The sequence below is a fragment of the Anser cygnoides genome, chromosome 1 (assembly GCF_040182565.1).
Source record: "Anser cygnoides isolate HZ-2024a breed goose chromosome 1, Taihu_goose_T2T_genome, whole genome shotgun sequence".
Classification (NCBI taxonomy): Eukaryota; Metazoa; Chordata; class Aves; order Anseriformes; family Anatidae; genus Anser; species Anser cygnoides.
This window is the reverse complement of record NC_089873.1, coordinates 11,835,679-11,852,518: the sequence shown is the minus strand read 5'-3', so window position 1 is coordinate 11,852,518 and position 16,840 is coordinate 11,835,679.

Below are 16,840 nucleotides of genomic sequence, written 5' to 3'. Positions count from 1 at the left end.
TTTCATCTGAGCTAGCATTTCTATTAAATTGCCTATTAAACAGTTTATTAGGAGGGTGGTCTTACAAGGAAGCAGTCATGGTGATTTTTTAAAGCTATCCAGTTAAATATATTGGAGGCCAATCACAAGTTGTGTCCCCCAGGGCACAGTACTGGGGCCAGTTCATTTTAACATCTGGCTAAGGGAATCAAGTGCATCCTCAGTAAGTTTGCAGATGACACCAAGTTGGGCAGGAGTGTTGATCTGCTCGAGGGTAGGAGGGCTCTGCAGGAGGATCTGGGTAGGCTGCACCGATGGGCCGAGGCCAACTGTATGAAGTTCAACAAGGCCAAGTGCCGGGTCCTGCACCTGGGGCACAACAACCCCAAGCAGCGCTACAGGCCGGGGGGAGAGTGGCTGGAAAGCTGCCTGGCAGAAAGGCACCTGGGGTTAGTGGTTGATAACCAGCTGAACATGAGCCAGCAGTGTGGCCAGGTGGCCAAGAAGGCCAAGAGCATCACAAAGAGCATCATCACTTGTATTACAAATAGTGTGGCCAGTAGGACCAGGGCAGTGATTGTCCCCATGTACTTGGCTATGGTGAGGCTGCACCTCAAATACTGCAATCAGTTTTGGGCTCTTCACTACAAGGACATCGAGGTGCTGGAGCATGTCCAGAGAAGGGCAACAAAGCTGGTGAGAGGTCTAGAGAACAAGTCTTATGTAGAGCAGCTGAGGGAGCTGGGGATGTTTCACCTAGAGAAAAGTAAGCCTGGGGAAGACCTCATCGTTCTCTACAATTACACCAAAGGAGGCTGTAGTGAGATGTGGGTCTGTCTCTTCTCCTAAGCAATAAACGTTAAGACAAGGATATGGCCTCAGGTTGCACCAGGGGAGGTTTAGGTTGGATATTTGGAAAAAATTCTTCACTGAGAGGGCTGCAAAGCATTGGAACAGGCTGCCCAGGGAAGTGGTTGAGTGGAGGTATCCCTAGAGGTATTCAGAAGACGTGTAGATGTGGTGCCGAGGGACATCGTTTAGTGGTGGACTTGGCAGTACTAGGTTAGTAGTTGGACTAGATGGTCTTAAAGGTCTTTTCCAACCTAAATGATTCTATGATTATGTATAGTCACCCTGGTTTACTTTGTCATCTGTATGAGTGTTGTGTAGGCAATGCAGAGCTCAGAGGCATTGTCACGATACCAGCTGTAGGGGCTCAGCTCGCTTCCCTATGGTATGAACAAGCAGTAGACAGTGTGAGAGTTTAAAGACACACACTTGCTACAGGTGCTGACTTGGAAACTGCTGCATGAGAAACTTTTGATTTTCTTTCTTTGTTCCAAGAGGAAGGGTTTGGTGTACACTAACAAAGAGTGTCAAGATTATAGCTACAGCTTGGGATCAATGTTTTTGCGTTCAAGCAAAAATAGCTGCTAGATCCCAAGCATTTTCTGCTTTGCCCCTGGGCCTATTTATAGCAACCCTCTAGCAATTGTTGTGGATCTGGAAACTGCAGATGTGTCGTTTGGAAAACATCATACCGGGGCTGAGCAAACAGACATTGGCAAAGACAGTAAAAATTAAAATTCCAATTTGTTCTTGTGGACGACATTAAATTCTCTTAGATTTATGTCTTACTATTTTGACGAGCCACAGAGCTGGTTTGGATTCATATATTTTTAATCACTGTATTGGAGTACGTGTTTCCTATTTATGGATATAGATATTTTGTACACGTCTCATTTAATTTTACTTTAGTTGCTTCGCTTTCTCTTGAAACAATGAAAATACAAGATTGCCACACTGCATGTTATGCTAGCCCCATGTTGGTATATGTTATAAAATTTGTATAATAAGGGAACAGAGGTAATAACAGTACTGTAGCTAGCTTCTCCATGACAGTCTGTGGAGGAATGCCCTTTCTATCCTAAGCCATGGAGATATAATATTTAACTTTGTCACAGCTTAGAATTTTCATTGGCCAAATAAACCCTTGGTCCTCTGACTGCTTTTCATTATGTTGCATAATCCAGTCTTTCTTAATATTCTCTGCTGCTCAGCATTTTAAGTTGGCTTTTCATAAAGCTTGCATATTAAGAATTCATAGGCAATTCTACTCATGAAAAATTATTCTTTTTAAAGCACAGAGGGCAAAAGCAGCTTTTTCCAAGGTTGCTGGCTGTTAGAAAGATGACCATTAAAATAAAGCAATCCTGCTGTAAGACTATTTTTTGAATGAAAACTAATTCTTTAAAACTACTAGTTTTACCAGAATTGTGAGTTTGGTGACTGAGACCTTAGATAGGAAAAAAAAAAGGATAATGAGAGCTTAGGAAAAAAAAAAAGGGGGGGGGGGAGGATACTAAAATATATATATATAAAATATAAAAAGGAAGGGTAATCAGAGACTGCAGTCTATGCAGTGCAGAGTGATAAGAGACAGCAGAGACAGAGGGTGATTAATGGAAGAACCAATGAGCAGACCTAAACATCTTTTTCACCTTCATATTTTACTACAGTTGAAGACATTTACATTAGTTAGATCACCAGGCCATAAAGCTGAGTGAGCTGAGACAGATAATTTCATACATGGAAAGTCTAAGCCTGAGCTGTGCCTGAGTAAGCAGCCTAAAATTACCCAGGATTTGGAGGGTGCAGTCTCCAGGGTAGCTCCGGAGAGGCTGGTAATAGAGGGGTAGTGAGCTGTAGGTGACTGAACCCCAGGACTCGCTACCTGAGTAAATGGATATATGAGAGAAGCCTCAGTTTATTGCCAACAACCTTAGGAGTTCCTCACCTAAAAGAAGAGGACATTATTGTTTCTGAATTTTGGGCTGTAGTAGTTCTAGAACAAGTGTGGTCCTTTCTGCACTGGAGGGAAAGCAAATTTTTCCTGGTTGCTTGCAAAGGCTTCTCTAAGTCCTCTCACAATCATGCAGGTTGTTTCTTTCACTGATCCTTCCTCTCTTTAAACATGCACTTCTCATCTCCATTCAGACAGATTTGATAGGTTCAACTGGTTACTGCTCTTCTGAAGATCACGAAGCACAAAGTTTTTAGGAAAAATTTTAGGAAACAAAAAAATTGGGAGCTTTATCCACCTGTGATTGCTGGCTGGATCAAAATGTATTTTTGCATGCAGTGATGAGATTGTAGATGCAATATGTTCTTCCTTATTCCTCATGCCCTGTATCTCTTATACCCAACACATCCTGAAATAAAATGAGTATTTTACAGAAGAATGTGTATTTTGTTCTCTGCTAAGATACCCTTGCTGGTTTGCTAACTTTTTGCCATATGGTTTCTAAGCTTACAACCTACAAAGATAAATGTTCACTTTGTAACTCTGAATTTCTAAAAAATATTCTGTATAAATCCTGAAACACAAAAACATCTGCATATTTCAGAACATAATGCATAAGAAAATGATGGAAATAACACAAAATATGAAGTATAATGTTTCATTCAGGGCTGTCTAATCAAGTGGCATTTTATAGCTGAAATTACATTCTGTTTGTGCAAACAATGAATGTTTGTGAAATCTTTGCTAGGCTTGACAATGTGGCCATTCTAACAGTGGAGGTAATTAGAGAAAAGAATTAAAACACTGAGAACAAATACTGTTGTAAAAAAAAGCCCACTCACTACTGGAGTTAATAGGAAGCTAAGATACTACTAAATGGTACTGCAGAGGTGTTGTGAAATCATGGAATTAATTTGCAACAAATTATTCCCGCTGGAGACTGTATTTTAAGACAAAAAACACAAAGTGTTAAGTCAGGAGGAGTTCAGGATTCCTTTGAGAACTATTTTGCATTGCATGCTGAGGTTCAAGATCCAAGATCTGAAATGTAAGCTACAATGGAAACATTTAATTTCCCTTTTGAATGGCCTTCACCATGGCAGACAATTTTTCCTAGATTGTTGAATGAAAGGTATTTCAGCAACAGAGAAGTCATTTTTTATTAAAAGCACAATCAATTTTCTCTACTACATGACAACAAAATCAGGAGACAGCATGCTACAAACAAATACAGACTGTTCCAGTCTATAACCTACAAGGACAGCTGAAATATTATTCCTATTTATAAAATCCACAAGAAAATGGAGTTTATCAAGAATTACTAGTGACAAAACATGCACTTGGTGATCTAAGTCTAAAGGCTGTATATGATTTGACCTACTTAAAAGTAATTGATTTTCCAAGGTTCAGTATTTGATAAAATTTGGATAGAAAATATGGAAAATTATTTAAAGTCCTAAAATTCTAATAATCTCATATTTTGTAATTCTGAGAATGTCAGACTCGAGCTATATTTCAAAGATAAAGTTCTAATTTCAGCAATGGTCAGGTAATGACTACATGGCTTCAGGCATGGGTGTAAAAGGCATGGGGACCCAGATGATCTTTCCTTGGTCCTACTGGTGAAGAGAAAATGCTTGAGAAGGAGAAGGGATTCCTGCAAATCAACACCTGGCTGTGCAAGTAGTCTCTTCAATATGGAGTCAGCTTTAAAAATCACTGTATCCTTTCTGAGGATTGAGGAATGCTAGCGAGAGAATGGATCCACCTGAAGAAGTGGGTCAACAGGGGCTCGTCAACAAGCTGGATAACCTGGGGAGTTTTTAAACTAGAAATGACAAGGCAGGGAAATAATGTTGTGGTTAAGAGAGGTAGCAGTGGACAGGGTTGGAAAGCAAAGGGGGTAGGGTGACGAGGACAAGAGAGACCTCAGAATAAGTAAAACAGGGTAAAGAGGCATCCACATAAGAGTATACAAATCCTGCAGCCCAGCAAAGGAGAAGGAGGAACCAGAGCTCAGCATGTGGTCACAAAACCACAACATCGTTGGAATAACTGGGATGCTTTAGGACAGCTTCCACAACTGGAGTGAGCAACAGATGGATACAAGCTCTTCACGAACAACAGACAGGGAAGACAAGGAGAAGGGGTTGCCCTCTGTGGGTTAAATATATGGAGTTCTCCTACAGATGGATGGTGGAGAGCCTGTGGGTCAGGATCAAAGGAGAGACCAGTGGGGGAGGCTTGTGGTGGGTTGCTGTCACAGACTCTCCAGGCAGGGTGGCAGAAGATTCTTTAAAAAACTCTAATATCTTTCTGGTCACCGACTCTGGTTCTCATGGGGGACTTTAACCCTCTTGACATCTTCTGAAAGGGCAACACTTCAGAACACAGTGAATGAAATTTCTGATTTCTCTCAGGAATAAATTCTCAATCCAGGTACTGGATGGAAACACCAGGGATGAGGCACAGCTGGATCTGCTAGTCACAGGAAGAACTGCTTAGGGATTAACCGAACATCTCTAGATAACCTTTGGCAGCCTTGTTTGTAGCAAACATGAAATTAGGGAGCTCAAGGTCCTGTGGGAAGACAGGTAAGACAGTAGCAGCGGGCTACTGGAGGTGAAGAAACTTTGGCTTATCCAGGAAACTGGTGGGTGAGATCCCACGGCAAGCAGACCCAAGGTGTAGAGGAGCCCAGGAAACTGGCAGGTCTTTAAGGATCCTCCACCCCAATACTCAGGAAAACAAATATGCATATCATGAGGCTGGTTTGTCTGACCAGGGATACTTGTGGTGGTGCTTCAGTGAAAAAAGGCAGCCTATGGAGCTGCAAGAAACATAGTCCAGGCGGGTGTGTGTGGTGTTGGAAAAGCCAAAGCCAAGATGGAATTGAGATTTGCAAAGGACATCAAGAGCAACAAGGAAGGGTTTCTACCACTCCATGAATAATAAAATGCTGAGCAGGCCTCTACGCTCAGGCAAAAGATTCAAGGAGGACCATCAAGCAATAAAACATACTGAACAGAGAATGTGTTTCAATCTATAATCTGGGAGGCTTCTAAGACCCTAACTGGATAAAGCCCTGAGCAACCTGGTCTGAACCCAGAGCTGACTCTGTTTGGAGCCAGAGGTTAAATTACAGACTTCCCAAGGTCTCTACCGATTTGAATTATCATATGATCCTATAATTTGTTGCAAAACACTTGCACAGATTGATCGTTAAAGTCAGTTCAGAAATACACTGGTTCACTCAGCCAAACCAAATACCATCTGTTTCCCAAAGAGGTGAAACTGATTAAATAACAGCCATGGTTTTGGTTTTCTATGCCACCTGCCTCAAATCCACATTAAAACTCACTGATCGACTGCTATTTGACTTGCCATATGTACAAGAAAAAAATATATATATACTGTTTAACAGTTTACAGATGTCATAAAAGAATTCAGTTGAAAAACCAGAGAATAAACATCATTATTTGCAACTTTTACAAATCTTCATTACTCTTACCAAAGTTAAAACATTAATGAGCTAAAGGAGTGAGTTTTGAATGAGGTCTGCTTTTAATAAAGTCAGGCCTAAACTTTGGTTTTATTTATTTAGAAATCATAGAATCACAGAATCACAGAGTGGTTTGGGTTGGAAGGGACCTTAAAAATCACCCAGTTCCAACCCCCTGCCAAGGGCAGGGACACCTCCCATCAGCCCAGGTTGCCCAAAGCCCCATCCAGCCTGGCCTTGAACACCTCCAGGGATGGGGCAGCCACAGCTTCTCTGGGAAACCTGTGCCAGTGCCTCACCACCCTCAGAGTAAAGAATTTCTTAATAATAAATAATAAATTCTTTCTAATTGCATTTTTTTTTTAATTTTGGGGAGAGGAGAGAGATGACAAAAGTTGAAGAATAAACCCTCCTTATGATTCAAGCTTGTCAATGAGAGTTAGAATAGTTTTATGAGGATCTTTTTGATATCGTACTTTGAAATATGTTCAGAATATTGGTAAAATACACTGTGGCCTTTGTCAATTCTATCTCTTCTTGTCTTCTTAATTTTGAGAAAACTTTGTCACTTTAGATGGATTTTTATGGTAGCTGATGATCTTTCATTTCCAAATCGCAAACTCAGTTTGTCTTTAAAGCAATATGCACAACTGGGAATGAATAACCACAACAAAAATGATTGCTGAATACTTGTGTGTTATTTCTGTCACTGCTCACTAGATGGCCTCGACATCACTAAGTTCACCTTTGCTTAGGCTGCTATTAGCCTCTCCCTAAAGAACTTGCTGTGATAGTGCACAAAGGGTCCTTCACTAATACTGTCTTTGCATAATACTTGCTGACTTCTTGTCAGTTCACACACAGGGATGCCAGCGACTGGAAGAAAAAAAAAAAAAAAAAAGAAAGAAAAAAAAAGGAAAAAAAAAAAGCTTTTCTTGGGAAGAAGTGTACATAATTACTGTATACTCAGGTACAAACCAAATTAACGAAATTAAGTCTTGCATGTTTTTCCTTTCTGATTTTTTCTTTGTTTAGCTGGCAATATGATGTTCTTGGGAAAGAAAAGTTTCACTATCAATACTTAGCTAGCCCTCTACAGTAGGACAAGAGCCATTATAGTAAAGGAAAGGTCACTGGTGTTTTGGGTTGGAGGTCATCACCATTACAGATGTAATTCAGGGGTTTAAACAAAGTAGCATGTTTGGCAAAACACTTAGGAATAGTATTCATTCTAAGCTACTCCACAAGCAGAAAACATAAAAATAAAACTAGATAGACCAAAATAATACACTTTTTTTTTTTTTCCCCCTCTTAGTTTCATTCTCTGGCTTAAGGACAAAACACAGCTGTTTCTGAGATGCTAAACAAAAGACAGCTTTGTTATAACTAAATATATCCCAAATGCAAGTGTTTGCATGCTCAAAGTCGCACACTTGATGCATGGATTTTAAAGGCCAATATCTCCTTTAGAGAGAGCTATTTCAGCAGGGTTTATCACTGGGCTGTACAGCAGTTCCCTACGTGCCCCCAGGTCAGATGCAATGCAGCAGTGTAGCCACACACTTGCTCCTGCAGCCTGGTGAGTCTCAGCAAGCTGGGCATGACGGGGGGCTCTGCTGGGCTGTGTGGCAGCATCAAGCCCTCTACCTACTCTGAAAATCACAACTGACTAAAACTTTGGAATACACTTTGCATTTAAAATGGAGCTAAGAGAATATTTATTTTAATCTCAAAAAAAATTGTATAAATCCTGAATATTAAGAAACTTTCCAAATCAGACAATAGTTAAACTAGCTGGCTTGTTCATCACATGAAACCTTAGTTTCACAGTGAACACTTAGCTATTTTTCAAAAAAAAAAAAAATACTATATGCCTTCTAGGAAGAACTGTCTGCCTGAAAAACATACAGCTCACAGTGTTGTAGGAAGATGCAAATTTGAGAAGTAAAAACGCATAAAGACAGAATCCACCACGAGGGGGCAAAATGGTGTTTCCAATGTCCTAACATTGAAGGCGAGGTTCACTGACTCTGTCTTTAAAAATGTTGTTTGCTGGAACGGGGATGTTTAGAAGTAAATAACGCATTGTAACGTTGCAGTGTGTTTCCATTTACTGGAAAACCACCAGACCATGGGTCTGTTGCCTTATTTCACGCTGTAACTGAAAGGAGTTCTCATACCGTGTCCTGTGACGCTGGTCTTCGGCAGAAGTTAGTAGACAATATCTCTCATTTGCACAGCTTTCCAGCTTTATTTCCAGCTGACATAGGAAGCTCTGTGAGACAGCTGGTACTAATCACTTACAAACCAAGGCTTGCAGGCTACAAAGTTTCTTACATTTTGTAGCAGGTCACAGAGTATAAAATATGAACCAGTCTGAACTCAGCATGACTACACAAGTATGAAGCAGGTGAGATGTATGAGACAGATTACTTGCACAGGTAATATTTTGAAGATGCCATGAAACAAAATATAAAAAGTTTTGGTACTACCAGGTAGGTAACATAGATTTCCTCTATAAAATCGGGTGGGATCGAGTGTTTTGAGCTGCTGAGCAGCCTCACCTCCATGAGCTCTGAAGTATCGAGCACTGTGCAGAGACAGGCCTGCAAGGTGCAACCAGTGCAAACATCACGCTGCAGGAAAGTGGTAAAACAACTGTAGTTAATATCTGATCTGAATCTCAAACAAACGAAAAAAAGCATTGCGGGCATCCTTGATTACTTTTAAGGACACGGGACTTACTCTTTCCTCTCAGCTTTTAGCTGCTGTGACAAAGGAGTGACCTCTCTGCTGAATTTGTCCTGCCAACACCAGCATGTTCCCACCTTTCCAGCCTGCTCTGTCTTCTTCATGTTTCTATGTTCTCTTCTTCTCACTTTGTAGCAGTCTTGGATCTCTCTTTCGTCTGTTCCATGCTCTAAATTTGCCCTTATAAACTGGCCTTCAGCTACAGAACACCTGCATACTTGATCCTATGACTTTAGTCTTTGGGGCAAATTCACTTTCTATGTACAACACAAGATTATATCAGTTGTGGACTGGGGAGTGCCTGAGGCTGTATACTCTGTTACTGACCAGTAGGTATGAGTTGATATGTTGTCCCTATTTTAATTTGAGGTAAATCCTCATAACAGACCATTTTGAACAAAACATTAATGCCGAAGAGCATACTCAACATTTTTTTTTTCTTATATTTCTGGACTTAATTCCAAAGCTTAAATATACATTTATATAACAAAGAAGCAAGACACAGAAGAAAAATTCAAGTCAGAGGACATGACGTATATTAGTAACACTCAGTTTCTGTCTTGATAAATGCACATCATTTCTGCAGAAATAAATGCAATGTTATAGAGCTTGTGGTTCAAATTCAATGTACTTCTACAATTATTTCTGAGAAGACAAACAGTCTACACGATTGTGTCACGGTAGGCAAAATATTTTCAGCATATTTTCCACACTTGCCAGTATATTTCTGCCAGCATGTTTCTAAGAAACAAACGAGAAAACAACCAAAACACCGATAAAACTTAACTATCCCTGGGCAGGCTGCATCCCAGGAACAGAGGAATTGATGTTATTTGTGGAGTACTTACATTACAGAAAATCAAAGCAGCGAGGGCGCAGTAAAGACTGCACTGACAAATACAGAGTTAAATGGGTCAATATTATTGTACATAGTTGTGCAAAAAAGTCACATAATCTAGTAGAATCCTCCTAATTAGGACATGCTAATGCTCCATTGAGTCAGCATACTGAAAAAGCGATTACTCTTTAAAATGTCCGTAAGATGAAAATGTTAATGCAATAGAGTACTGACCTGCCTAAAAGTAATATTCACAGCATTATGACTTAGACTGATATTCTGCTGTTTCTTCAAATCCCAGTCAGGCAATATCATTATAAAGGCTGCAGAATGAAAATGCAGGTTCCATTCCTATTTGGCATCTAGCCTAACACCGTCTGACCTCTTGGCACCAGCGGAACACACGTGCATTAAACTGAAATTATGTTAACAATACAGAACAGTGCCTGTGATATACTTGGCAGTTCACTGCCTGATACAATGCATCATGGATATCATTAGGTGGTATGTGTAGAAGTTGACTGAGTTTTAGCCCTCTGACATAGCAGGTTTACAGAGCCCAGCCACAACTAAACTGCTGGTGCTTGTCTGAGCCTCGGAGGTGATGAGGTTCCAGCTCTTGCTGCCAAAACTGGAGCTGTCAGCCTGAAAGAAACTATAGATGGTTTTGAGCAGAATCAATTAGTACAGAAAGATTAAGAAAGACTCCTGAAGTCACAAATCCATTGAACAACAGAGCTGAGACCCAGCAGCCTAAAAGCTTCCCCTTTAGCTGCACTGCATTTTGCGTGTGCCATGATGCATCACCCTTTGGCACAGTAGTGCACAACTTGGTTGCTCCTCTAATAGCACAGCAGCTACTGCAGATGTCCCAGGCTGTCTGGAAATTACCCCTAATCTGAATTATCACCCTGAATCATTTCAATAGATACACTTGTCCTTATACCTATATGCATATAACTAATCTAACACCGCATGTGAAGACAAAATATTGCCCCTCAGTGTTTTCGGAAACAGTCGAATGCTTTCAAAAATTGAAATGACAGAATATATGATAGTGCGCCATTTCATAGCTATTTTGGAGTGAGCATTCCAGCAGGAGTTATTATTGATTCATTAAAATTAAGTCAAGTTGCTCAGACATATCATGGACACAGCATTTCTTACAAAACTGATAGAAATCAAGCAATGGCAGCTGGCAGTTTGTGCCAAACATCAAGGTCACATGCAGAACCTTTAGCTGATCACGTTAGTTTACTGTAAACCAAACACACCTTGCAGGCCACACCTTATGAAGGTGTTTGGGCTGCAAAGCTGTTGTAGCCTATCACAACAGGATCTCTGGATTCCTCATCCTTGTGACTGAAGAGGACCATTATCAAAAAAAAATAATGTTAACTCAGATACTTGGGATGAAAACTTTCAGAAGAATGTAATGTATTCACACATTTTTGTACTAATTAGAATTGCTTTGAGCAAATGAGTTTTTTTAATAGAGCTTGTCAAACATAGTTCATTTGACAAAACTATTTTACATTTATAGGGGAAGTCAATGACCTATAAATATAATGCACGAGAAAAAAAAGTCTAGCAGTCTTGAATTTTCCATTATACTGCTGGTAGCATTCCAGAGTACATGCATATCATGCTTTTGATACAAACATATAAATCTGATAAAAACTTTAAAACATTCCTAGCCTAAGAGATCAGGCTTCTTGAATTTACTTTATTTCCATAGTTTGCCTGCAGAGTTGATACTCCCTGAAATTACAGACACATGCACTCATACACATTCATACAAAGCACAGAAGCCTGATCCCTGGCCACCCTGCAGCTGAAGACTGTACGTTGCCATAATTCTGGTGCAGCCCTAGAGAGTTCCCTTGTCTGGGAAGTCTCAGCATTCAATCGTGCTTCTTGCTCTAAGCATGCCCAGCTAATTCTGTTCTTAGAGGATTCATGAAAATGTGGGATAGAGTCAGCTACTCCAGCTGTATTCATGGTTTTTATACTCTTTCAGAAGAGCAGTGAGGTGCAATCAGCATCTCATTTTCTGGATAACTCCTTTTTCTCCCTGTGGGGCCAGAAAGTGTAAAAGAATATCAGCTCGTTCTTACTCGGTACCCATAACAAAATAAAGACCGTTCTTTGTCCTCAGTTCTATTCTTCGTCTATACGTTTAGTTCACAGAAGAAACACAACATTTTCTAGGCTGTAAAGCTGCAACATTTCTTTGGGCATGCTGTCAAGATCATCTATTTGAACTACTGTCAGCCACTGTTAGAAGCTACACAGTACGCCAGTTGTTTCCACTCGATAGTTTGCAGTGTACGATAAATAAGAATGCACAAAGGAAGTAAAGATGCAATTGTGTCTCATCTTGCACAGTTAAATGGAATTCATTGTTTCTGGTTTTAGTTTTCTCCTTACCCTTCTTCTATCATGGAATTATTTATCTCAAAGCTTTCCATCAAAATACATAGGGCCAAAATCACAGTTGTCATAAATCAGAATTGCTGTACTTTGTGGAGTTCTGTTTATTTGTACAGCTGATAATTTACTCACACAGTTACTGTGTATACACATAAGCATCCATAGCTAGATGCTATTAAAATATTCTGTGGCCAGTGCATATAAGGAAGATTACAAAACACTGTGACATTTTGACTTGATATTTTTCCAGTGGCAATACAAGTGTTTCGACACAGAAGGTAATCTCTCTACTTCTGGGGTGTAAAACGACATTTTGTAAAAAAAAACTTCATTACACTACAAACTCATTTGCTTTATTATGGTGACGTGTAGATCTACCGTTTTACTATTTCTATTGTTTTACTTATTAGATTCTATGTAATCTTATATTTCAGCTTCCTTCACTGAGGTACTATTTCAACCAATTTCCCTGTCACATAGGTTAGGTAGGACTCATTTCTCCTAGCTCTTATCTGAAAAGTGGAATAATCTAGACTAGTCATGTAGGTTTCCTTTGTAATCAGTGTAAATGGAGTGATAAATCTAGAGGGTGACTCATCTAATCCTAAAATGGTTGAACACAACAGGAGACAAATTGCCTTTCAGAAGTGTCTATCTTTCCTATTTCTTATTAAGGAGGTAACACTGACCAGATAATTTACTTAGATTAGAAATCTAATTTCTAGATAGCAAAGATCAGAAGAAACAAGTTCTTCATTAGTGTTGGTTGGGTGCAGTTTGGAGATATCAGATCACTGTGGCAGAAGAGATATCAGCATGAACTGTAAACCTATTCTTGGCGAAGAGAAGGTTACCATGTGGCAAGCTCCATGGTGCTTTCTCTGGACGCCTATGATCCCAAGAACAGGTCACAGAACTAGCCGTGTGCTGCTGCAACTTCTAGTGGGTCACCAAGGAATAGAGGTCAGAGAGAATGAGCACCACTCATTACTGATCTCCACCTGGACATTGAGCCATTGATGACAACTCTTTGAGTGTGACCATCCAGTCAATTCCTTACCCACCGAGTGATCCATCCATCAAATCCCTGTATCTCCAATTTAGAGACAAGGATATCAGAGGGGACAGTACCAAATGCTTTGCACAAGGCCAGGCCGATGACATCAGTTGCTTTTCCCCTATCCACCAATGCTGTAATCCCTTCGTAGAAGGCCACCAGATTTGTCAGGCACGATCTGCCCTTAATGAAGCCATGTTGGCTGTTATCAGCCATTTCCTTATTTTCCATGTGCCTTAGGATAGTTTCTAGGAGGGTCTGCTCCATGATCTTGACAAGCAGAGGTAAGACTGACTGGCCTGTAGTTCCCTGGTCTTCCTTTTTCCCTTTTTAAAAATGTGGATTGTTTCTTCTCTTCTAGTCAGTGGGAATAAGCAAAATCTATTGTACATCAGGTTTAACTGAACTGTGTACATCTAGCTTTTATTGTTCTGGGGGAATTTGAGGATTCTTTTTATTTGTCTATATACAGGATTCTACAATGCATGTTCACATCAGCTACATGTCAATATGAGAAACTTTGAGTAATATTTCCTCTTGATACTTCCAGTACTGAAATGAAGACGTTAGCAGTTATAATCCTTCCAATTTCTTTCTTCGTAACCTATCACACCCACTTGCTTTCTTCCACCAAGAAACAAGTTGTTGGGTGAACACTATTTGTTGGATCTGGTCATGTCAGCATATTACTTCCCTCAACAGTATCTACGGTTTCTTTGCAAGAGGTTTATCCATCTGCAGTAGTAGGAATAAAAGGTAGTATATGTCAGCTTCTCAGCTGCCAGATAGCCACCTTTGATTAGACAGATACTAGGAGACAACAGGGAGAAAAATGGGCCAGAGGCAAATTTCTCGCCATAGCTCTGCCAGTTGTATTTGCAAATAATTAAACTATTTCTATTATTTTACAGAAGAGTAATGAGGAACCCAAATGAACTCAGAGAACCCGGGCTATGACCTAATGAGAAGGATAAACTCATTTCCTACAAATAACAGCAAAAGTTGACAAAGCCATCATGCTGATTAGCTACAGTTTGGATGAGCAACCAGGACCGAAGAGATGCGTGGAATCTGGGGCTCTGGGAAAAAATACTCAGAAACCCATCAACCTGTCTATCTTCCCCTCCTATCAAAAATAGCCTCCTGCTGTCCTGGGACATGAGATGTGGCCGGTGACAGTAAAAAACAGGTCATGAATCCTAAGGAAGTCGGCATAAAACTCCAAAAGTTCTCCACTACAAGCCATTTGATTAAAAAGGCAAAAGTCACTAAAGGATAATTGTTTATGATCCAGCTCTGCAATGAAAGATGTGAAGCCAGGTCAGGTACAAAGAAAGGTATCTGAGGTATTTTCCTTTCCCATCATCAAATTATTCCTGCTGTTCAGTAGTAAATAATATACTATGGTAAGGAGCTGTACACAGAATAGAGATACAGGAACAAAAAGCAGATTACACTTCTGTTATGTTCAAATCTAATTGACAGAAGAACAATGATAGCCATTTCTCCAGTATTTCATAACTTTTTGAGAAGCAGAACTAATGAGGTTTTCTGGAATCAATAGCGGCACTCAGCAGCACTGGTCCATTTGGGGCATGTTTTTCACACTAACCATGGTAACGGTGTCAAGTGTTTCTGTTAATATAACTCTATGTCACTTGCCATACCATGTAATATTTAATGACCTTTCTCAAACATACAATTGCTCTTTAAACTCAGCAGGTGATTTGTGGAATTGTTTGATTGTATCCCTTGGAGCTGGCCCGTCATACCAGCCTAGCTCTTTGCCATTTTCAATAGCACAGGAAGAAACAAACTGGATAAATAGATGGCAAGTGTTCACACAATGCCCAGGCAGTAAACCTAGTGGGATTTCACAGTAAACTGATGCTCAGAAAGTGCAATAATATAAATGACCAATTCATAGCCATAGAAACAGCTGTAAGTTAGCAAAAGGTCTTATGATTGTCAGTTAGTGTATCATTTTAAGCAGTAGATCATTTCCTGATGTTTTTTCCCTGATTGATTCAATGGCTTTATCAGTTTTTAGTGACAATATTTGATTTCTACATCCTTTTGGAAGTTTCAATACAAAATCAGAAGCTTTTTGTAAGACTTGGTTGTCATCCCTCATTCTTTCTTTTCATCTGTGACTGTTTATTTATTGAATTTATTCCACCTACCTTCCAGCTATTAGCTATGTATTGTCTCCATAGCAATCCCTCTCTTCTCCTCAGTACAGAAGCAAAAGGAGAGGCTTGGTAATTGTGATTTTAGATGCAAGGTGCCATTTGAATGTTTTCAGGAGTGCAAACAGCAGGGGATGTGGCATTTCTGACACTTTATGATAACATCACTGTGTGAATTCTTTTTTCCATATTCATGTTTCATCAACCATTTGGAAATTCTCATTTTACTTGACTTAGTTTAACAGTGGTTCTGCTCACACTTTATAAACATTAACAATATCAGCTTAATTATACAATGTTCCTCTCTTCAGGCTGCTTTCCTTGTGCAATTTTATATTTACACCACAAGTCTTAAGACTTTATGAATTATCTTTCCCATAATGTGAGGCAAAATCACTTGATTAAGCTCCCAGGATAACAGATGAATAGGAGTCTCCCTCCCCAAAACATGTGTCATGTCCTTGCTATAATTCTGGCTTTTTTACAACAAACATGGTATTGTCGATATGAAGGAGGTCCACTTAGAAATTTTCTCTCCAGAAATAACAACAGTTAGTACATGTCTTTTTTCCTTGGACAACTCACAGCTAACCCCATACTCATGAGAAAGAATACATTCTCTTTGTGCGTATGTGTTAAGAACCTTATCCCAGGGATTATAGATTCAGCTTCCATGTTCAAGCAGTCTTCGTATCATGACAAAAACGGCACACAACATTTATAGCTTATTATAACAGAGTAAGCTGAGTAACATACACATTTACTACTGACTTCAATGTTGCTAGATAGCAGCTGAAATACAGTACTGACATTATGTCACCATGAAGGTGGTTGTTATTATTATTATTTATTATTTGTAGAATTAATTAAGTGTGGATGGCTCTTTGAAACACAGAAAGCTTTAGGCTATACCTTGGATAGCTTTCAGTCTGGCATGAGCCTTAACTGTAGAAACTATGGCAGCAGGGGCAGACACGTTTATATATAACAGTGGTGAGAAGCATCTAAGCCAACAAGGATTGATAGAAATTTGATAGAAAAGGCAGTTACTTCTAATATGGAAAAAGCAAGCTATGCCCTATACCCCCCCAAAAATAAATAAATAAATAAATAAATAAATAAATAAATGAAATATAACATTTTCCAACTAGAAAGAACTGCAGGGGAAATTAATTAGAGACTATGAGCCAAACTGAAGTTCAGTCAGCATCATAAGACCTACTTTTAAAAAATACAGCAAAGGGTACTGTGTTATTAAACACTATAATTATTTCTCAAAGTCTATACA